The sequence below is a fragment of the Symphalangus syndactylus genome, chromosome 9, assembly GCF_028878055.3.
Source record: "Symphalangus syndactylus isolate Jambi chromosome 9, NHGRI_mSymSyn1-v2.1_pri, whole genome shotgun sequence".
Classification (NCBI taxonomy): Eukaryota; Metazoa; Chordata; class Mammalia; order Primates; family Hylobatidae; genus Symphalangus; species Symphalangus syndactylus.
The window spans coordinates 90,915,232-90,940,138 of record NC_072431.2 but is presented as its reverse complement, the minus strand read 5'-3'; the positions used below and the strand labels follow the sequence as shown (position 1 = coordinate 90,940,138).

The window sequence follows — 24,907 nt, the reverse complement described above, 5'->3', positions numbered from 1 at the left end:
TGGTCCTACAATGCACCAGTGATTCTTCCCTGCTCAGGCCCTTTCTATGTGCTCAGTCCCTTGGTTCCCTCTGTCCGAAACACTCTCCCCAGCACCAACCTCTCTGTGACTTCCCACCGCATCACCTAGTTTACCCGACTAGCTATTGTCATTCTTCAGGTATCTGTTTAATTGTCACCTCCTCAGCCTCCTCCTTACAGTAGACCCCTTTCCCACCCCTATCCCCCATCCCTACCCTTTAGCCATTTTTGTTGTTCTCTTGTTTTTCCCTTCAAGGCACTTCCCACGATTTTTGCTATATATTTGTTTGGGTATTTTCATATCTAGTGTCTGCCCTTCCAAACATTAGCACTTACTACTAGACATAGGCTCCACGAGGACAAGGATTTTGTATGTTTTATACACAAAACACCTAGCTCACGGCCTGCAAAGTCTAGCCCAGCAAATACTTGTGGAAAGCCAGGCTTCCTGAGGAGGTGACCCTTGAGCTAAGTCCCAAGGGATAGGCAGGAGTTAACTAACAAAAGCAGAGGAGCGGCCATGATGCCATCTGGTGAAGCTTACGCAAACACCTGGAAGCATGACCATACAGGAGCCCTGAGTTCTTCCATATTGCTTGGACGTAACACACAAAAGGATGGATGGTGGGTGATGAGGCCGGAAATGCCTGTCGAGGAGTGTGGACACTCTCCTGTACACCAGGGAGAGCTAAGGAATGGTTTTAAGGGAAGCAGCAATATAGTCCAATTTGTATAGTCCAATTTGTATACTCCAATTTGATTTAGTGATCAATTAGATGTTGTAGGGAGTGGGGGAGAAAGAAGGAAGAATCCATGATAACACCAAGAGAAACTTCTGGCTTGGCCAGGCATGGTAGCTCATGCCTGTAATCCCAGCACTCTGGGAGGTCAAGGCGGGCAGATCACCTTAGGTCAGGAGTTCAAAACCAGCCTGGCCAACATGGTAAAACCCTGTCTTCACTAAAAAAAAAAAAAAAAAAAAAAAAAAAAAAAAAAAAAATTTATATATATATATATATGCAAAAATTAGCCAGGAGTGGTGGCCTGTGCCTGTAATCCCAGGTATTCGGGAGATGGAAGCAGGAGAATCGCTTCAACATGGTAGGTGAAGGTTGCAGTGAGATCACGCCACTGTACTACAGCCTGGGTGACAAAAAAGTCCTGTCTTAAAAAAAAAAAAAGAGAGGGAGATTTCTGGCTGAAGCCATAGATGGAAGACTTACCAATAATCAGAGGCCCAATAAAAGAAATAACTTGGTTCTGTTCTATTTTCTTCAAGGTCAAAACAAAGATTCACATGTTTCCTCTTACAATGATTTTCTCCTGCTCTGAACTCCTTCAGCATTTCTTTATACAAACTACACAACACTCCCAAACAGGATGGAGCTCACTCACATCCATCAGGTCCCTGCAGGAAACAGATGGTACTCTCAAAAGGGTTGAGAAGAGTTTATTGGGGGGACTATTTACAAAGGCATGCACAGAGTTCAGGGAACTTGACAAGGACAGTGAAGCCCCACAGGGCTAGAGCTGGCAGGGAGTTGCTACCACCTACATGGGGTCTCCAACACACCCAGCCCATTCCTGCCTCAGGGTCAGTGCACGTGCTGTTTTCTCTGCTTGAACTGTTTTGTTCTTTCTCCAAATATCTCTATGGCTTACTCCTTCACCTCCTTCATTATTTAATAAAATATCATCTTGGCCCGACCTTATTTAAAAATTGTTAAAAAGCAAAATGAAACAAGAATTCTCCTTCTCTCCCCTCCCTTGTCTCCTAAGCACTTATCACTGACATATTGTGAATTTTACATATTTACCTTACTGTCTGTATTCCCCTCAAAAGTGTAAGTGCCATGAAATTGAGGGGTTTGATCTGTTTTGTACAGTGCTATATATCCCAGCACCTAGTACACTGCTTCACACATAGTAGGATGCTACTAAACATTTGTTTAATGAACAGTTTCATTATTCCCACCTCAGAAGTAAGCAGGAAGTAGATTATATATTAACCTGATGCAAGGAATATTTTTTCAAAAGTCAAATTATAATACAAGCCGGAGACCAAAACACAGTCCATATTTGCTGTGTATAGCCTCATGAGTCTCTACCTCCCTTGAGTTTCCATTAACTAGGTTAGCACTAGGTTGGCAAAGTTCTTGGTTCTCCAATATAGTTCAAAGACCAGCAGGGGAGCTGGGTAATCCATCAGGCTTCCATGTTCACGTGGAAATGTCATGTGAGCCCTCCAATGCCTTTACTCTGCCTCTGCACCCATGGAACAACACTATGACCTGTAATTTCATTTCGCCCATTCATTTAAAGAATACCTATTGGGCATCTACCATGTATCAAACAACCTAATGGCCAGAGACAGATATCCTTGGACAAAAAATATAAAGCTCCTACTCTCAATCCAAAAAAAATTAATAAATCCAATGTCTGGAGATAATGAGTACTATGGAGAAAAATAAAGCAGGGTAAAATAATAGATAGTGATGAGAGTCCTATATTACATATGACAAAAAAAAAAAAAAAAAGCCTTTCTGAGAAGACAGTATTTGATGCAACCCACATCTGCCTCTCAGCCCATCCTGATGTCATGGGTGAGTTGCAGGAGGTCAACACAGAGCTGGCCACACACCTAGAGATCCAGCAGGAGCTTCAGGAGCTGCAGGTAGGCCTAGCACAAATACAGTGAGCTCACAGGACAGAGACAACTTGTACAAGCTGTCACAGCCCTGGTCCCTTGTACCCATCTTCAGCGAGAAAAGAAAAGCACAGCTGCTGCCCCAATTCTACCATCCAAATTCTGGGTAATATGTCCCTTGTGGCCAATACAGACCTAGAATTACATAGAGAAGGGACCCACCTTCAGCCTAGCTAAGTTGACACAATACAAAACTACCAACAACATGGCAAGTATTTAAATGGCACTTACCATGTGCCACACACTATTCTAAGCACTTTATATACATGAAACTCATTTAATTCTAGCATCTGCTTTATGAGGTGCATACTATTATTGGCCCAAGGGAAGCTAACAAACTTGGCAAAGGTCACACAGCCAGTAAGTGACAAAGGGAGAATTTGATCCCAGGCAATCTGACTCCAGAGTCGTGTTCTTAACCACCACAAGAGTGTATTACACAGCTCCCGCACTCATGGAGAGACACACAAAACATAACACACGTCAATATATGATAGAATATCAAGTAGCAGTAAGTGCTATGAAGAGAGCGGGAGATGGGGCTAGACGATGATGGGGAGGGGCACAGTTATTTGGTAGAGAATGTAAATGAAGCCTTCTCAGGTGAAGCGATCTTGAGCAGAAACCTGAATGAGGTGAGAGGGAAGGGTGCTCTGAGCTTGGGGAACAGCACAAGCAAAGGCCCTGGGGTGGGAGTAGGTATCATATGTGCTAAAAAGCAAGGAGGTCAGCATGGGTGAGCGAGTAAGGGGAAGACTCATAGAAGCTGGGTAGGTGGAGGCTGGGGTAGATCTGGCCAGGCATTGAAAGATGTTGGCTTTTACTCAGAATGATGAGAACTCCTGGAAAGGTTGTGCACATAGGACAATTTTACGTCAGGGAATCCAGTTAAGAAAGATTTGCCAGAATCAGAGCGCACATGGTGAGAGCTCACACGAGGGGTGTGACAAGAGGTCGGAGATGTTTTGAAGGTAGCATTGACGACGTTTCCTAAGATTGGATGTAAAGACATCTCAGGTTTACGTAAATCACTAAGCAACAGGGGAGAGGTGTGTTGACTGTTGATCTCAGGAAGTGGCCATCTATTCTGTGTGTTTTCCCATCACCCGCCCCCAGAAGTATTCATGTATCCAGGTGTTCTGTTCTGTACCAGTGCTCTCCAGCAGAACTTTCTGCCGTGGTGGAAAAGTTCATGTCTGTGCCATTCATTGTGATAGCCACTCACCACATGTGGCTATCAAGCACTTGCAACATGGCCAGTGCAAATGAATAATTAAACTTCTAATGTCATTTAATTTTAATTAAGTTAAAGTTAAATGTCCACATGTGACTAGTGGTTACTATTTTGGACAGTGTAAATATATATAATATCAAATGTCAAATTGTTCAATAATTGAATTAATATTTTGAAGGTCTTTTTTGTTCTTACATAAAACCTTAGAAAATATATTTTTTTGCTTTCCCAAATGATCTGGGTGCTCAGATAGGATTTCTCTGGGAGACTGTTCCTGCTGAGATCTTTTCCATACTTATGCTATGACACCAACTGAACTAAAGAACTGAGATAAATACCTACCTGATTCAAAAGGGAGAAGAAAAAACTTTCAACAGAATAATAACGCAAAAGTTATGCCATGACCTAATGTATCAGTCACGGCTCTCTAGAGGGACAGGACTAATAGGATAGATGAATATATGAAGGGGAGTTTATAAGGACGATTGATTCACAAGATCACAAGGTGAAGTCCCACAATAGACCGTCTACAAGCTGAGGAGCAAGGAAGCCAGTTCAAGTCCCAAAACCCCAAAAGTAAGGAAGCCATCAGTGCAATCTTTAGTCTGTGGCCTAAGGCCCAAGAGCCCCTGGCAAACCACTGGTGTAGGTCCAAAAGTCCAAAAGCTAAAGAACATGGAGTCTGATGTTCAAGGGCAGGAAGCATCCAGCATGGGAGGAAAATGGAGGCCAGAAGACTCAGCCAGTCTAGTCCTTCCATGTTCCCCTGCCTGCTTTTATCCTAGCTGTGCTGGCAGCTGATTAGATGGTGCCCACCCAAATTAAGGGTGGGTCTGTCTCTCCCAGTCCACTGACTCAAATGTTAATCTCCTTGAAAACACTCTCACAGATACACCCAGGAACAATACTTTGCATCCTTTAATCCAATCGAGTTAACACTCAATATTAACCATCATACCTAAATTATAATCTTTTTCTTTTTCAGGTTCACAGAGCATTTTTACCCTTGCTATCTTGAAAGATCTTCCCAACAACCCTATGAGGGGAGCAGATACTTCAGAGCAGAGAAAACTGGGGCAGAACTAAGGTGAGTGGACTGCCCAAAGCAAATGATGATCAGATGAGTACCAAGACCTCAGCTGCTGCCTTCTGCCTCCAGGCCTCACCCTCCCTCCCCAATGACATGTGTTGGCCCTCACTTCTCTTAGCTTGTGCTAAGACCTTTCCAAATGAGTTCCTGTGTTCCTTCAAACCAACTTACTGGTTCAGTTTGAAAACTACATTTTCCTCAGCCTTTTTATTTGTTTAATTTATCTAAAGGTTATTTTTGATGAAACTTACATTTAGGAAGCTGTCAATTGGATTTTATGGGGTTCTATCCCTGGCTTCAGTGTGCCTTAACTAATAAAAGAGGGAAAATTAAACATTATTCCATAGGAAGCAAAGAATTGAAACATGAGCTGGATAATTTTAAATATCAAACTAAATTAAGTTTAAAAATAAATAAATAAAAGTGGTCTCAAAATCAGGAGCTCAATGGAGCACATCCCTTGCTAAAAATAGATTGTTCTGCACTTTCAGGAATTGGTGATATCATTTACATCGAAGGTTATTGTTCACACTTGGCAACATCTTATTTAACCTTTCATCGGGATAAATGAACAAATTCATTCTAGATGATGAAAGGAAAGCATCTTTAGATCTTGAATGCATAATCTGGAAGAAAGGATTGGGGGTTAAGGTTAGAGATCCATACCTACACAAGCTCAACATCTAGTGAAGTGGGTCCCCTTCCAGTTCAAACTGGTTACAGCAGGTAGAGACATGGCCCACCTGTCACCAATATTGGCCCACAGGTTTTCAATATGGTCTTCAATATTGGCCCATAGGTCTTCAATATTGAAATGTAAAGGCGAGGAAGCGAATGCAAAACCAGAAGGGACATTTAATTATTCATCAAAATAGTGAGGCATAATTTTCAAATTCCTTTTGAAAGCAAAATATAGCTATTTGATTTTGAAATTACTTGCCAGAACATTCTAAATAATTTAAAATAAGACCTACTTTTGTTACTTCTAAATTAAAAGTAAGCTTGTCTATCACATTTCCTCCTTTGGCAGATATCAATAATTCTGTGCTGTCAGCCTCCTTTCTTTTTGCTTTGACTCTGAGCCTGACGTTGTCTCTGTTTGAAAGTATTCTTCACCAAAGTCATATATAAATAGGTTTTTTTTTTTTTTTTTGAGACAAAGTCTCGCACTGTCACCTGGGCTGGAGTGCAATCGCGCAATCTCGGCTCACTGCAACCTCCACCTCCCAGGTTCACATGATTCTCCTGCCTCAGCCTCCTGAGTAGCTGGAATTACAGGTGCACACCACCACACCTGGCTAATTTTTTGTATTTTTAGTAGAGACGGGGTTTCACTATGTTGGCCAGACCAGTCTCAAACTCCTGACTTCGTGATCTGTCCGCCTCGGCCTCCCAAAGTGCTGGGATTACAGGCATGAGCCACAGTGCCCGGCCACACATAGGCTTTTTAAAAGTACACTGAGGCCAGGCACGGTGGCTTATGCCTGTAATCCAGCACTTTGGGAGACTGAGGCAGGTAGATCATTTGAGGTCAGGAGTTTGAGACCAAACTGGCCAACATAGTGAAACCCTGTCTCTACTAAAAATACAAAAAAATTAGCTGGGCATGGTGGTACATCACTGTAGTTCCAGCTACTTGGGAGGCCGAGGCAGGAGAATCACTTGAACCTGGGGGCAGAGGTTGCAGTGAGCCGAGATTGTGCCACTATACTCCAGCCTGGGCAACAGAATGAGACTCTGTCTCAAAAAAAAAAAAATTACATTGAAAGAGTTCCCAGTCCAGTTACCTAACATTTGGCATCCATATACAACAGTTGAGATGGTGTTCTTACCACACTCCATAAATCAGCAAACTAAGGCAGGAAGAGATTAAATAACTACTGAATGACAAAATCAGAATTTGAGCCACATCTGTCTGACTCCAACTTATGTGTGTCTGTGTTTTAAATCTCTTTGGGTTTAAAAGCTGGTTTCAGCATTATTTTCCCTAACTTTAAAAATATTTCCAATGTCTCAATAATGTACAATTGCCAATAAAAATCCCCCTAAGTCTCTGTTGTTCTTTGTAGGTAATTTGATTTTTCTCTCTGGTGACTTTCAGGGTTTTCTCTTTATCCTTAATTCCCTGCCATCTCACCCTGCAGTTTCATTGTGATATGCCCTGTGGATTTTCAAATCCTACTCAGCACCCACAGGCCTTTTAAATACCTTGTTTTTTTTCCTTTCTTGAAAATGCTCAGTTATTGTATCTTTGAACAGTTCTTCTGCCATTCTCTTGACAATCTCACTCTGAAACTCCTATTAGACATACGTTGGAGCTTCTTATTCTGTATGTTTTGCCTGTGAATTCATCTTCCATGAAAATGTTGATCTGCGGAAGCTTTTTCCTTGAGTGCCTTAGACTGTAGAAGCCATGAGAGAGGCAGAAGGATTCTGAGTTTCCTCTGTCTGGGCCCTAGAGGATTTTTGAGACAAGGTCTTGCTCTGTTACCCAGGCTGGAGTGCACTAGCATGACCATGGCTCACTTCAGCCTTGACCTCCTAGACTCAATCAGTCCTCCCATCTCAGCCTCCCATGTAGCTGGGACTATAAGCACACACCACCATGCCTGGCTAATTTTTGTATTTTTAGTAGAGACAGGGTTTCGCCATGTTGCCCAGGCTGGTCTCAAACTTCTGGGCTCAAGCCACCTACCTGCCTCAGCCTCCCAATGTGCTGGGATTACAGGCATGAACCACTGGGCCTGGCCAGATTTGGTTTTTAATCTATCCTTCAGCTTGGGATTTCCACACTGCACCAGTGAGGACTCAGGGTTCCAATCTTTCAAATGACTTTTTCCATCCGTGTCTCAAGACAGACAGCAATCTTCTGGTCATAACTCAGTGCCGGGGGGCAGGATATTCAGATGCCTTTTCACAAGAGATAACACATTTCTGCCTCCTGGTTCCATTAGGGAAATGCACTTCTGCTCATTCTGTGCAGGCCCTATATCCTCTCTTTTGATCCTTGCCTTTGTGTTGAAACTTCAACCCCTGGGGCCTACATTCAGTCCAGGTCCCTGTGCACCTCACAGTTTCTTCTGCCATTTACTACTGTGGGCTCCTTACCCACCTCTGAAACCTAAAGACTTTCCATATTGCTTTTGCATTTCACTTTTTTTCTAGTATTTTCATTTTTTAAACATAACTCATTAATATACCTGGAATTTATTTTAGCATATAATAGGAACTCTTGATTTGTATTGATTTTTTCCACATAGCTAGATAAATTTCCCAAAACCGTTAATTAATCTTTCTCAATGATATGTGATATTTCCTTTATCATATGTTAAGTTTTAAAGTTTGCTTCTAGGAAATATATTCCTTTCCATTGACCTATGGATCTATTCTTGAGCCACATTAACTAATTATTGTATTCTAAATATCCCATAGAATTGGCCCTTCTCATTCCATTAATCTTCTCTTCATACTCTGCCCACTCTCTTTCTCATCTTTCTATTTTTGCAGGCAAGCTTTAGAATCAAAGGAGCAGTTCTCGACTTGCTGCTCCTTTGGGCTCTGCCTTAGTAGTAGTAGTAGTTATTTCCCCTTGACTGGAAATAAAGCCTATACCAGGTAACCACTTGGTAGGAAGGTGGGAGTGGAGAATCACTAAAAATAATTCTAGGCTGGGCGCGGTGGCTCACGCTTGTAATCCCAGCACTTTGGGAGGCCGAGGCGGGCGGATCACGAGGTCAGGAGATCGAGACCACAGTGAAACCCTGTCTCTACTAAAAAATACAAAAAATTAGCCGGGCGTGGTGGCGGGCGCCTGTAGTCCCAGCTACTCGGAGAGGCTGAGGCAGGAGAATGGCGTGAACCCGGGAGGTGGAGCTTGCAGTGAGCCGAGATTGCGCCACTGCACTCCAGCCTGGGCGACAGAGCGAGACTCCGTTTCAAAAAAAAAAAAAAATAATAATTCTAAAGTTTCCTTCAATACTAGTTGTCTATTGACTACAAGGTTCCTTCTAACTCTACAGTTAGATTCTTGGCCAGTCAAGGTGGCTCACCCCTGTAATCCCTACACTTTGGGAGGCCAAGGCAGGAGGATCACTTGAGCTCAGGAGTTCAAGACCAGCCTGGCCAACACGGCAAAACTCTGTCTCTACTAAAAATACAAAAATTAGCTGGGCATGGTGGCTCATGCCTATAATCCCAGCACTTTGGGAGGCCGAGGTGCCAGATCACCTGAGGTCAGGAGTTCAAGACCAGCCTGGCCAACATAGTGAAACCCTGTCTTTACTAAAGATATAAAAATTAGCTAGGCATGGTGGCACAAGCCTGTAGTCCCAGCTACTCAGGAGGCTGAGGCAGGAGAATCACTTGAACCCGGGAGGTAGAGACTGCAGTGAACCGAGATCACGCCACTGCACTCCAGCCTGAGCAACAGAGTAAGACTCCATCTCAAAAAAAAACAAAAACAAAAATTAGCCGGGCATGGTGGCTCATGCCTGTAATCCCAGCTACTCAGGTGGCTGAGGCACCCAGAGAATCGCTTGAACTCAGGAGGCAGAGGTTGCAATGAGCTAAGATCGCACTGCTGCACTCCAGCCTGGGCGACAGAGTAAGTGAGACTCTATCTCAAAAAGAAAAAAAAAGTGGCTGCACAGGACGATCACTTGAACCCAGGAGTTTGAGGCTACAGTGGGCTATGATCATGCCATTGTATTCCAGTCTGGGCAACAGAGTGAGACTCTGTCTCAAAATAAAATAAATAAAATCAGAGTTCCTTGAAACATTATTACCCACAACTATTTTGTTCTGTACTAGAGAGAGCAGAGGTTAGTGGTCAGATAGACTAATACACTGACCAATTAGTCAAATGACCTTAAGGAAGTAGTTTGACTTTTATGAACCTTACCTTCCTTATCTATAAAATGGAGAGGGTAAACCCAACCTCACAGGGCTGTCAGGAAAATTCAAAGAAATAATGGAGGTAAAGCACCCATGATGGGGCCCATACAGTGTTCTTGTTTTTTGTTTGTTTTCTTGTTTGTTTTTTTCTGAGACGGAATCTAACTCTGTCACCCAGGCTGGAGTGCAGTTGCACGATCTCTGCTCACTGCAACACCTACTTCCCAGGTTCAAGTGATTCTCCTGCCTCAGCCTCCCAAGTAGCTGGGATTACAGGCGCCCACCACCACACCCAGCTAATTTTTGTATATTCAGTACAGACAGGGTTTTGCCATGTTTGCCAGGCTGGTCTCAAACTCCTGGCCTCAGGTGATCCGCCTGCCTCGGCCTCCCAAAGTGCTGGGATTATAGGCTTGAGCCACCGCACCCAGCTTGGTGTTCTTTAACTGTTATCACCCAAGCCTTTTCCCTTTCAGGCAGCTTTCAGTCCTGAACTGCATCTTTGAAGGCATTAGGGTATCTTTGCAAAATAGATTCTAAGGTTAATTCCTTGGGGCTTCAAAGGATGTCTCACTGACTGGCCTCTTAGTCCTCTGTGAGAGGAAAGGAAAAGGTTAACCTTTAGTTTTGTGGAGTCCTGAGTTGGCATCTTTATTTGACTGTTCGGAGCATTCAGCTAAGTTTTTGCCTTCAAAGGTTCCTCTGCCAGCAGCAAAGAGAAAAGTGTGAACATTTTAAATGATTCAAGCCAGCTTGTCAGCATATTCTTCAAATCTTCCTACACATATATTTACACTTTGTTAACAAGATGGATCATCCTTGGCCAGGCAGAGAAAGCAATTACTCTAGATGATTATCCCAGAATTGACACTAGCTTGGACTTAGCATAACTCCAACAATAGAAATTATCTGTTAAAAAGAACAAGATATATATGTATGGTAAAGTGGTTTTCTCTCCTAACTTGCCTTCAGTTAAAGCCCAGACGCCTCTAAGCAGGGCCAACATTGTGAAGCAGTCTTCAACAAAGTCACATCAACCCTGCCCCACCTCACCATCCCTGGCCTAAGTCCTCACCCTGTTCCAGAACAGCCACCAACCCATTCAACCTTGACACAGTGTGTTATCTGTGGCTACGTCACAGCTCCATGCTGCTCCCACCACCATCACCCATGCCTGTGCTCGCTGCTGCCCTCCTTGGTAAAATTGTGAAGTAAATGGTTTCTGCCTCTGTGGTATAGTAAAACATAAATACAATTGACCTTCAAACTACATGGGTCTGACCTGTGCAGGTCCACTGATACACGGATTTTCTTCGACCTCTGCCACCCCTAAGATGCAAGACCAATAAACCCCCAACCCCCGCTTCCTCCTCTTCAGCCTACTCAATGTGAAGGGGATGAGGATGAAAACCTTTATGATGATCCACTTCCACTAAATGAAGAGTAAAGTCATTTCCTCTTCCTTATGATTTTCTTAGTAACATTTTCCTTCTCTAGCTGACTTTATTGTAAGAATGAAGCACATAAGACATTTAACATACAAAATACTGGCTGGGCGAGGTGGCTCATACCTGTAATTGCAGCACTTTGGGAGGCTGAGACGGGTGGATCACCTGAGGTCAGCAGTTTGAGACCAGCCTGGCAAACATGGCAAAACCCCGTCTCTACTAAAAACACAAAAATTATCCAGGCGTGGTGGTGCGCGCCTGTAATTCCAGCTACTCAGGAGGCTGAGGCAAGAGAATCGTTTGAACCCAGGAGGCCGAGGTTGCAGTAAGCCGAGATCGCACCACTGCACTCCAGCCTGAGTGACAGAGAGACACTCTGTCTCAAAAAGAAAAGGAAGGAAGGAAGGAAGGAAGGAAGGAAGGAAGGAAGGAAGGAAGGAAGGAAGGAAGGAAGGAAGGAGAGAAAAGAAAACACACACAAAAAAATATATGTTAATCTACTATTATGTTATCAGTAAGGCCTCAGGTCAATAGTTGGCAATTGGTGGTTAAGTTTTGGGGGAGTTAAACGTTATACTCAGATTTTTGACTGCACAAGGGGTCAGTGCTCCTAACGCTTGCATTGTTCAAGGGTAAACTGTATTTGGTCTTTATACCCTGTTCCTGGCATAGAACTCCTAAAATCCCTGAAATTTATTGTCTTTCATATACTCATGAGCTGACCCACTGAAAGCTGGTCACCAGAAAAACCAGCCACATGAATGGAGGGTTAGAAATTTCAGTCTCCCTCCCCCACCTCATTCTGGGGAGTGGAGGAAGGCTGGAGATTGAGTTCGATCACCCATGGCAAATGATTTAATCAATCATGCCTATGCATTGGCAATGAAACTTCCACCAAAACCACTAAATGACAAGATTTGAGGAGCTTCCAGGTTGGTGAGAACACGGGTGTGCTGGGAAGGTAGTACCTGGAGAGGATGTGGAAGCTCTGTACCCCCCAGCCCCAAACCTTGACTTAGGGATCTCTTCCATCTGGCCCTAAGTTGCATCCTTTATAATAAACTGTAATAGTAAGTAGAGTATTTTCTTGAGTTCATTCTAACAAATTATCTAGTTACCTTGGGCCACGCTAAGGCAAGGGTGAGGGTCATAGGAATCCCCAACTTTGTTGTCAGTTAGACAGAAGTGTGGGTCACTGGGGACCACACTGGTGGCTAGCAGCTGAAGTAGGGGCAGTCTTTTGGGACTGAGCCCTTTAACTTGTGGGATCTGACACTAACTCCAGGTAGATAGTGTCAGAATTGAACTGGACTATTGGACAGCCAGTTGGTGTCAGAGAATTGGTGTGAAAAATATTCGGTGTCAATAAAAGACACACATTTGGTGTCAGAAGTGGTATCAGAAAACACTACACAGCCCCAGACTCCCTCCTCCTCCTCCTACCCCCTCCCCCCCTGCCCCCAAAGTGCCATCTATCCTTATTGTGCTTCTTGGAGCCCCAAAAGTAGTTCATAAATCCCATAAGTCCTGGTTCCAAAATGGGCCTTAAACTACAGAATTGTCCCTTGCTCCTTCTCCCATCTCCTCCACCCACCACCACAAGAAACATAAACCTTCTTTGTCCAGTGCTTTTTCATGTTTATGTCTTTGTCCACCTGGAAAGTGTTTGCCTTCTGTTCCTATAAAGTTAAAGTTAAGCTCAAAAGCCTTCTCAAAGTCTTCTCTAATCTCTCCACCAAGCCTCATTTATCCCTGTTTAGAACAGTTCATCTCTACTTCTCTTTATCTGTATGCTTTATGGCATTCAGTTTCTATCCATATTTTACTCTCGTGTTCATAATGTATTTTCCCTACTAGACTCTAAACTCTTTGCTGGCAAGAAGGTCACAGTCAAATTAGAGAAATATGTTGTGATCCATGTTTGAATTATCTTTGTATTCACAACCTGGCATGGTATTTACAGAATGAATACATGAATGAATCAAGCAGTCCCGCTACAGTGCTATGTGAAACCTACCAGCCTCAAGAGCAAAATTAATCCTTTAAGTGAACATGTGCAGAATCTGCTCAGTGAAGTAGAGCAGCTCTGTTCTTTTCTACACATGAGGTCATGGGGGAAATCGAACATATTTGACTGTGCTTGCCACCCAATTTCTTGTTTTGCCCAGAATCCTTGTTTCACCCAGAATCCTTGTTTCCAGGACCACAGCAACTTTTGAATTGGAATCAACCCACAAAGAATAAAAGAAATAGCTGGGGTCTTTCCTACTAATAAGATGAATATTGTTTAATACTGCTTCCCTGCCATTTGCTCCCAAACATCAAAAGCCTCAGGCTGCCAGGTACAGTGGTTCATGCCTGTAATCCCAGTACTTTGGGATTCAGAGGTAGGAGGATTGCTTGAGCCCAGGAGTTCAAGACCAGCCTGGGCAACAAAGTGAGACCCTATTCTCTACAGAAAAAAAAAAAAAAATCAAACAATTAGCCGGGCATGGTGGCACATGCCTGTGGTCCCAGCTACACAGAAGGCTGAAGTGGAAAGATCACTTGGGCCTGGGAGGTCAAGGCTGCAGTGAAACGTGTTTGTTCCACTGCACTCCAGCCTGGGTGACAGAGCCAGACCCTGTCATAAATAAATAAATAAATAAATAAACAAACAAACAAACAAACAGCTTCAGGCCATTCAGAATTCTGAGAGTAATCATGAAGTGTTTTCTTGTACCTGCAAACCACAAACCAACTTGTGCAATTTAACAACTTCCATTATCCGATAGCTAATGATTTGGTAAGAAATAAAAACTTTGCCTTGCCAATATTTTGTGATTTATTCTCTCCAAAAGAAGTTGAAAATAGAAAAATGTAGGTGCTTTCAAACAATAAAACTTTTGACAAGTTCTGCTCACACCTATCATTCTTGGAGATTGAAGGTAACCCCTCCCTTTCCCCACATGGAGAGCTGTTACAGCTCCAGGGAAATACTTTCCCCTAAACTCAACAGCTGATGAGAAACTAGAGATAAGAAACAAGAAAGGAACCAAAAGGAAGAACTGAGCACTGATCTCCATTAAGCTGACTCAACTAAATAAATGGCGAGGCTCCACTGTTATACTTCACTTTGCTATGCAGGCGGACGCTTCCATTTTATTGCCATAGTAAATTCAGACCAGAAAGTGGCAGAACATTGGCATTTCAATCAAGGCAGTTCCAGATAGGCACGAAGCACAGACGCAGACTCAGGCAATCACACACTCACATACACTTTCCCTGCCCGGCCCACTCAGCTCTGTACGTTGAAAGCTTTATGAGAGAAAGGCTGGAGGATATCCAGAGATCGCTGACAAGATTCAAAGGGACGGAATTTTACAAATCCTTATAAAAGAACCAGGGGCCCTTCCTTGCCAATGGGAATTTGAAATATGTTCCTCTGCTTCTCTGGCTGTACAGAAGGAAAAAAAATCACAAACAACTTGCTGAGAATATACATTCCCACAGAATACATCACCCCCAAGCTAAATGCTCACTGTCCTCTCTTCTTCTTTAAGAACTAAGAATCAGTGATGTTACTGGGGTAATAGCAAGCTGTCTGGCACCTTCAATCATTTAGCAAATTGTAAAACAGGGCTATGTCACTTCAGCAACTGAAATAAGGAGGCAGACCGACATTATCAAATAAGCACGTGCAGTACAGGGTATAAGAAACAGAGCAATATTTCAAGCACTCAGGAAATGACAAATTTTATGTTGAGCCACATCTACTGCAAAGCATCATATGATATTTCTTCAGGTACAGACATTGCACAAGGGTAGCCTGTTCTGTGCACATTTGTAAAGTATTTATAGTCCACCAGCTTTCTTGTCAGTAGAAAAATAATAGTGGTTCTTTGCACATATGCCAGATGAGTTTCATAATGGAAGCCATCACTTGCTTCTAAGTAAATTATTAAATCATCAGCTCTTTAATGAAATGGAATTGTCTGCACTCATCTTTCAGATAAAAGATGCTCTTTTGCAGAAAACGACTGTCCCTAGAATAGAAAAAATAATTTAACCACAGGCTTCAGAAGATAGTGGAAAGGGAATGAAAGCAGCATTTATTGAGAAAAGCCCCAGAAACTGAGTAGGCACTTGCTATGTGATTTCACTAAATCCTAGTATTAACTCTACAAGAAAAGAACAATTATTCCCACATTAGAGATGAGCGCATTCAAAGAGGCTGGATCACTTGCCCAGCCACGAAATGCTAAGAAATGGTAAAAATACAATTTGAAAATGCAGCGCTTACTAAAACCTGAGCTTACTCATATATTGAATGCTAACTCTCAGTCTGGATAAAGTTGGCCTAGATAATCATGCCCTGGCTTTTCAAGCCAGAATTAAATATTCTGTTAATAAGTAAGCCAATTGGTCAACTAATATGTATTAAGATCCATATATGAGTAATTATATGTCACTCAACTATATTTCATATATATAGACTATGTGTCCTAATATAATTGCTGTTAGCAAAAAGGATTCACTAATCACAAGCGTAGTCAGAACAATTTTTTAAAAGAGTTAAGTAGAGTGAAAACTAAGTCATCTAATCCATCCATCCATTAATTTATTCAACAAATATTTATTTGAGTGCTTATGTCCCATGTATTGTTCTAGACATTGGGGATACAGCAATGAACGAAACACATAGCATCTGTACTCTCATAGATTTTACATCCTAATGATGAAGACAGACAATAAGTAAGCAAATTGATAATATGTCATTAGTGCAATGATAAAAAAATAAGGCAGGATTGAAAAGGGAGAGTGATTGGGGGTTCTACTTTATATTAAAATAGGTAAAGGTCTCTCCGATAAGGCAACATTTGAACAGAGACCTGAAGGATGTGAGGGAGCAAGCCATGGGAGGAGGGAAAAATTGTTCCACAAAGAAAGAAGTACAAAGACCCTAGGGCAAGAGTGTGCTCAGTATGTTCAAAGTCAGCAAGGAGGCAAGTGTAACTGGTGAGAAGGAAGTGAGGAGGAAAGACAATAGAATAAAAGAAACTAAAAAGACATGTCAGCTCCACATGTGTGGAGTGTTTAGGTTCTAATTCAAATAGAGGTAACTGAGACAATTAAGAAATTATTGGGGTGGGCAGAAATGGAGATGTAGGGGAAGGAAAGGGATGACAAATGCAGTGGGTGAAAGGGAAAGCAGTTAAGTTATTCAGGAGTCAAAAATCTCGGAGAGGACTCTGAAAATCCTTGAAGCATCTGATCTCAGCTCAGATAAAAGAAATAAACATAATTGCTAACATTTATTGAGCACTGCTTTTGTGTGGTTATTCTTTTAATCTTCTGGTATCTATATGAAGGTAGTATTAATAATATTCAATGTTACAGATGAGGAAACTGAGGCACAGACAGATCAAGTAACACACCCAAGACTACACAGTCAGTAAGTGGCAAAATAAACATTCAAATCTATAAATTTGACCCCAGAGCCCTTGTTCCTAACCACTGGGCTCTACTTAGAGCATTTCTTACCAGATAATAATGTTTCGAAATAAATGTGAGATGAAAATAATACTGTCCCTGACCACTAAGAGGCCATAAGTGAGTAGAATACTAGGTAGGTAAAATAGAGTTACGGGAGAATGTTAGTAAGCAGATGCAACCACAGAAGCAGGAACCCGTATGGGGGAGTAGGGAATGGCTCAGTCTCTGCAGAAAGGCAGGCAAAGGAATAGTCACAAAAATCCTCCTCCTCCAACAGAGGTGGGGTTTCCTTGAGGTTCCTAAGTAATGAAGAGAAGATCTGGCATGCAGAATCTGTCATGCAAGAAATGTTTATTGAGCCAACAAATATATTTTTAAATGTTCAACGTTACTAACCATCAGAGAAATGCAAATCAAAGCCACAGTGAGATGTCACTTCACCCAGTTAGAATGGCTGTTACCAAAAAGACGCAAAGTGCTGGTAAGAATTTAGAGAAAAGGGAACTCTTACATACTGTTACTGGGAATGTAAATTAGTACAGCCATTATGGAAAACAAAATAGGGGTTTCTCAAGAAAACTAAAAATAGATCTACCATATGATCCACCAATCCCACTACTGGATATTTATCCAAAGAAAAGAAGTCAGTATAATCAAAGGGATGCTTGCATTCCCATGTTTATCATAGCACTATTCACAATAGCAAAGATAATGGAATCAACCTAAATGTCCCATCAACGGACAAAGAGATAAAGAAAATGTTGTATACACAATGAAATACTATTCAGCCATTTAAAAAGAATGAAATCCTTCATTTGCAGTAACATGAGTGAGCTTGGAGGACATTATGTTAAGCAAAATAAGTCAGGCACCAAAAGATAAGAACCACATGTTTTCACTCATGTGACAGCTAAGAAAAAAATTTTGAGCTTTTGGAAGTAGAGTGTAGGATTGTGGCTATTAGAGACTGAGAAGGGTAGGGACGAGGGGAAGATAGGGTGAGATTAGTTAAGAGATAAAATTACAGCTAGATAAGAAGAATGAATTCTGGTATTCTACAGCAATGTAGAGTGAATATGGTTAGCCATAATTTATTGTACATTTTCAAAAAGGTAGAAGAGAAGCTTTTGAATGTTCACAACACAAATGATAAATGCTTGAGGTGATGGATATACTAATTAATCTATACGCACATGGAAATATCACTCAATATCCCATAAATGTGTACAATTATTACGTGTCAACTAAAAATAAAAGGGGCTGGGCCCAGTGATTCATGCCTGTAATCCCAGCACTTTGGGAGGCTGAGGCAGGAGGATTGCTTGAGTCCAGGAGTTTGATACCAGCCTAGGCAACATACTGAGATCTCATTATCTCATTTCAACAACAACAACAAAAATTTTTTAATTAGCTGGACATTGTGACATGCACCTGTAGTCCCAGCTACTTAGGAGGCTGAGGCAGGAGGATCATTTGAGCCTAGGAGGTCGAGGCTACAGTGAGCTATGATCATGCCACTGCACTCTGGACTGGGCAACAGAGCGAGACCTTGTCTCAAAAAATAACAATAATAAATATAAATAAAATAAAAGAAAGGGAAAAAAATCACCAAAAAAAAGAAATATTTATTGGGTGTTCACTATGTGGCAGGGATTATGCTAGGAACTAGGGTTACAGAAGTAAGCAAGACAGTCAGGGAGGCACACAAGCAATTTTTTAAAATATAAACAAATAGATTAGCAAGATCTTTTTGTTTGTTTGTTTGTTTTTTGAGACGGAGTCTCGCTCTGTTGCCCAGGCTGGAGTGCTGTGGCACGATCTCAGCTCACTGCAACCTCTGCCTCCCAGATTCAAGCAATTCTTTCCTGCCTCAGCCTCCCAAAATGCTGGGATTACAGGCACCCACCACCACGCCCAGCTAATTTGTGTGTGTGTGTGTGTGTGTGTGTGTTTGTGTGTGTGTTGAGATGGCGTTTCACCATGTTGGCCTCCTGACCTCAAGCTATCTGCCTGCCTTGGCCTCCCAAAGTGTTGGGATTACTGGCATGAGCCACCATGCCTGGCCAGCAAAATCCTTTTAAATATTTCTCTAAGTATCATTATACACGTAAAAAATAAAGGTATCTATAAATGGAGATGCTCCTTTAGGCTGAGTAGAAAGGGAAGCCCTCTTCAAGGAGATACGATTTGTACTAAATGTATTAAAATCCACATGATTACAAGGAGCCAATCGCTGGGCACTGTGGCTCACACCTGTAATCCCAGCTACTTGGGAGACTGAGGCAGTAGGATCACTTGAGTCCAAGCATCTGAGGCTGCAGTGAGCTGTGATCACACCACTGTACTTCCGTCTAGGTAACACAGCGAGACAAAAAAAAAAAAAAAAGGAGTCAGTCATGCTAATATCTGGAACAAAGCATTCTTGGCAGAAGCATTAACTGCTGCAAATTGCTCTTGGGTGGGTACAACACTTATTGACCTTGTAAGGGGACACACCACCATTGACCTTGTAGAAGAAATAGTAGGCAACACACATGTGCTCCCCCAGCTTCTAGTGCAATAGCTAAAGTTCAACAAATAATTGTTGAATTATGCAAGTAAAACTCCACCAAAAAAATTTTTGATCTTTGGCAAGAGTATGAAATATTCTTCAGCTAAATCGAACTTAACAATGTCAAGGAAAATTTACAAAGAATAAAAACAATTTCAAATTCTTAAATTGGCTGGGTGCAGTGGCTCACACCTGTAATCCCAACATGCTGGGAGGCCAAAGTGAGAGAATCACTTGAACCCAGGAGTTCAAGACCAGCCTGGCCAACATAGCGAGACCCTTGTCTCTACAAAAAAAAAAAAAAAAAAAGTGTAATTAGCCAGATGTGGTGGTGTGCTAGTTACTCAGGAGGCTAAGGTGGGAGGATCGCTTGAGCCCAGAAGGTCAAGGCTGCAGTGAGCTGTGATTGTGCCACTGTACTCCAGCCTGGGCGACAGAGTGAGACCTGTCTCAAAGAAAAAAAGAGGAAGACAGATCACTTGTCTGACATTTCTACTTCATACTTCGTAATATTCAACAAACATTCTATATTGGAACTGGGGTCATCTACAGACTTTAAAAGAAAGGAGGCAAGTCTGCTCAGAATCGACCTACTATTCTTATTCCAAGGTCCTCTCTTAGAAGCTGTTTTTTGAATAATTTCCCATCTATTTTCACCACCAGCAAGAATTTTATTTTTCTAATACATATTACATAGTCTTGCAAACCTGATATAAGTAATTAAAAGACAGCAACCAAGGAGTTAGTTGCTGACTGCCACTAAGGATAGAACATACGAAAGTTTAGAAGGGACAAGGAAAAGTGGGAAAACGACTTCACTTGGCATATGGAAATCAGTCCTGCTGGCTGGTTGCCAAAGACAGAATGATTAAAGCCCCAGTGTGCTAGAAACTTTGAAGAGAAGTATAGAAAAGGTCTGTGCCCTCTTAGAGTTTATTATATCAACTACAAAAGAGCAGTTTGCAAAAGTCACAAATAAAGTTTTGAAGACTGAGATAAAGAATAAAACTTAGCAGGAGATTGGAAATAGAAGGACATAAAAAAGAATTGTTGAAGGCTTTGAAGGAAAAGACAAGGATGAACAATAAGCAGAAGAATGGGAAGAAAATACAATGAATCCTAAAGGTTGACCTGATCAGAGTATTTATATAAGAGGTACTGAGGTGTAAGATAAGTTTACTAAATACCTTGGAATGAATTCACGTTGTGACATCAAAATTTACGCAGGGGATGTCATTGTTATTTACAGTTCACTTTTTTAAAAAGGAGGGAAAATGCTGTTTTGGAAACAATAGAATCACACACTTGAAAAGACCTTGAAAGATCGTCTGGTCCTTGAAGGCTTAGTTAGCTGTCAGCCTCCAGCTGTAAGCACCTACAGGATCTGCCTTCGATTTCTAGCTAAGACCACAGTCTTCCAGGGCATCCCCCAGCCAATGATTGAGCATAGCAGGAATATCAAGGTCTGGCTGTGTGTGCCTAATGCAGGAATCCTTTTGTTCTTTGCTCCAGGGTTCCTTTTTATGTTGGCCAAAGCTTTGTTGGATCTACACAGCAATCTGAGGCTCTCTTTGCCCTATCCTGCTTCTTCCTCCCTTCCCTATTACAGGAATCAGATCAACATCACTTTCTGAAGGCTTTCCCTGCCTAATCATGTTTCCTCCTCTTTTTATCTTTCACAGACATTATACTCCCCACCCACCTATAGACCTCAGGCATTCCTGACTCTAACTCCATATCTGTCTCCTGCTGGATATAATAAATGCAAAGAACATAGTCATAAAACATGTATCCAGCAAAAGACTTATGTCCAGAATATACAAAGAACCTTTAAACACAATAAGAAAACAACCTAATTTTTTATAGACAAAAATTTCATTTAAAAAATATACAAATTGGCCAGGCGCGGTGGCTCATGCCTGTAATCACAGCACGTTGAGAGGCCGAGGCGGGTGGATCATCTGAGGTCAGGAGTTCAAGACCAGCCTGGCCAATATGGTGAAACCTCGTCTCTACTAAAAATATGAAAATTAGCCGGGCGTGGTAGCAGGTGCCTGTAATCCCAGCTTCTCGGGAGGCTGAGGCAGAAGAATCGCTTGAACCTGAAAAGCAGGGGTTGCAGTGAGCTGAGATTACCCCACTGCACTCCAGACTGGGAAACAGAGCAAGACCCATCTCCAAAAAAAAGAAATACATATACAAATAACAAATAAGCACATGAAAATGTGTTCAATATCGTTAAGTCATCTGGAAAATGCAAATTAAAGCCACAGTAATAGATACTACTACACACTCATTAGAATAGCTGATGTTAAAAATACTGTCAATTCCAAGTGAGGTAGAGGAGGTGGATCAACTGACGCTCATACATTGATGGTGGAAGTGTAAAGTGGTACTATCTCCTTGGAAACACAGCTTAACAGTTTCTTATTGTATTAGTCCATTCTCATGCTGCTACGGAGGACCGCTCCAGACTGGCTAATTTATACAGGAAAAAAAGTTTAATTGACTACAGTTCCGCAGGGCTGGGGAGGCCTCAGGAAACAAAATCATGGTGGAAGGGGAAGCAAACACATCCCTCTTCACATGATGGCAGGAAGGAGAAGTGCTGAGCAAGAGGGGGAAAAGGCCCTTATAAAACCATCAGATCTCATGAGAACTCACTCACTATGACAAGAACAGCAACATGAGGGTAACCGCCCCTATGATTCAATTAACTCCCACCAGGTCCCTCTCATGACACATGGGGATTGTGAACTACAATTCAAGATGAGATGAGATTTCAGTGAGGACACAGCCAAACCATACCCCTTTTTTTTGAGACAGAGTCTTGCTCTGTCGCCCAGGCTGCAGTGCAGTGGTGTGATCTCAGCTCACTGCAACCTCTGCCTCCCGGGTTCAAGCGATTCTCCTGCCTCAGCCTGAGTAGCTGGGATTACAGGCGCGTGCCACCACGCTCGGCTGATTTTTGTATTTTTAGTACAGATGGGGTTTCACCATGTTGGTCAGGCTAGTCTCAAACTCCTGATCTCATGATCTGCCCGCCTCGGCCTCCCAAAGTGCTGGGATTACAGGTGTGAGCCACCGTGCCCGGACCATACCACTTATAATGTTAAATGTATACTTACTATATGACCAGCAATTCCACTTCTAGATATTTACCCAAGAGAAATGAAAATGTGTACACAAAATGGCACGCACAAAAATGTCCACAGCAGCTTTATGCATAATAGCCAAAAACTGGAAACAATCCAAATGTCCAAAAATGACTACATGGACAAATCATGGTATAGCCCTATAATGAAAATAGTACTTAGCAATAAAATAGATCAATCTACTGGTACATGCAATCAAATAAATGAATCTCAAAAACGTTGAGTCAAAGAAGCCAAATATATTAAAGGACTTATACAATTCCATTTCTATGAAATTCTAAACTGGCAAAACTAATCTAGTGATAAAAATTGGATCAAGGGTTGCCAGGGATGACAGACTGACCACAAAGGAGCACGAGGAAATTCTCTGGGGTGATGGAAATTTTCTATATCTTCATAGGTGGTGTTTACACTCAAAATGTATGCATGTTACTGCATGATTTTAAAAATATGTTCCTGACATTTACAAATATAGTACTAAACACTAAATAATAAACAAATATGTCATTACTATATTTAATAATATTTGTTGGTATTGCAAGTGGAATATTTATCTCATTTACATTTCTAGATGATTATTACTAGAAGAGGTTATTGGTATGTTTATTTTTCTTATATTCAGGGACTTTATCAAATTTCTTTATTCTGTTATTTTTTAAGCAAAGTCTTTTGGGTTTTCTAGGTATATAATCATATAATGACCAAAAGGAATATCTTAGGCTGGGCATGGTGGTTCACGCCTATAATCACAGCACTTTGAAAGGCTGAGGCAGAAGGATCACTTAAGGCCAGGAGTTCGAAACCAGCCTGGGCAACAAAGCGAGACCCCCGTCTCTACTAAAAATAATTTAAAAATTAGCTGGGCATTGTGGTGCGTGCCTGTAGTCCCAACTGCTTGGGAAACTGAGGCAGGAGGATTGCTTGAACCCAAGTGTTTGAGGTTGCAGTGAGCTATGATTGCACCACTGCTTTCCAGCTTTGGTGGCAGAACAAGATCCCATCTCATTTTTTAAAAAGGAATATCTTCATCTTTTATTACCCAACATTTATACATGTTATTTTGTTTACTTCTCTTATTGCATGTGCTAGTGTTCTAGTCTCTAAAAGAATATTAAGTAATAATAGTGACTACCAGATGCCCTCTCCTTTCTATACGTTAAAGGAAATATCTGAACATCTAAGTGTTTAAAATACTACTCGCTGGAATTTTTGTAAAGTCTTTATCAATTTGTAGTTTCTATTTCTACTTTATTTTGTTAGAAATGATTTTTAAATTTTTTCAAGTGACTTTTTAGCATTTATTAATATAACATGTTTTTTCCCCTTTATATTGTTGATGCAGGCTAGGCACAGTGGCTCATGCCTGTAATCCCAGCACTTTGGGAGGCTGACACAGGAGGATAGCTTGAGCTCAGAAGTTGGAGACCAGCCTAGGCAACATGGTGAGACTCCTGTCTCTACAAAAAAATAAAAAAGTTAGCCAGGTGCAGTGGTACATGCCTGTAGTCCTAGCTACTCAAGAGGTTGAGGCAGGAGGATAGCTCAAGCCCAGGACATCAAGGATGCAGTGAGTTGTGATCTCACCACTGCACTCCAGCCTGGGTGACAGAGCAAGACGCTGTTTAAAAAAAAAAAAAATAGTCGATGCAATGAAATATTATTGATGTCCTAATATTGCAAAAGTTTGCTTTCCTGGTACAAAACCTCTTAAATTATTCTTTTGATAAAGTACTAATAGGTTGGTGCAAAAGTAATTGGGGTTTACTAGATTCCCTTTTGGATATATATTCACAAGCTAACTTGAACTTTGGGGTTTTTCTGGTACTATCTTTATGAAGTTACAGTAAGGCTGGCTTCATGAAATGATTTAAGGAGTTTCTTCTTTTTCTCTCCCCTAAAATGGTAAAAATAGTTTAAGACTCCATCATTCCTTAAAGATTGCAAAGGACTTAATGTGAAACTCCCAAGTCTCCATGACATTTTTAATAGTAGATATTTAATGTCCAATTTTTCTATGGTAATTAGTCTGTTCATGTTTTCTACTTCTTGGGTCAATTTTTTTAGAAAGTCATTCATATCTCTCAGGTTTTTGAATATGTTGCTTTTGAGTTTTAGTTGGTAATTAATATTTTAATCTCCTTCTTGCATCAGTGGTTATCTCATTTCTCATTCTTGTATAATTCTGTTCTCTTTAAAAATCTGGGTCATGACAGGATTATCTATCTTAATGGTGTTTTCAAATAATACAAAAAAGAATTGGACTTATTTATTCAAGTTTTGAGGTTTTCTATTTTATTGTTATCTTTATTGCTTACTACCATTTTGTTCCTAATA

The 24,907-nt window shown here is 41.4% G+C and overlaps 1 long non-coding RNA gene across 3 annotated transcripts in view; it reads right to left on the bottom strand.

The window, feature by feature from the left end:
• Positions 1 to 24,907, bottom strand: part of LOC134731440 (uncharacterized) — a 56,594-nt gene that overhangs the window by 30,637 nt on the left and 1,050 nt on the right. The window lies entirely within an intron of this gene.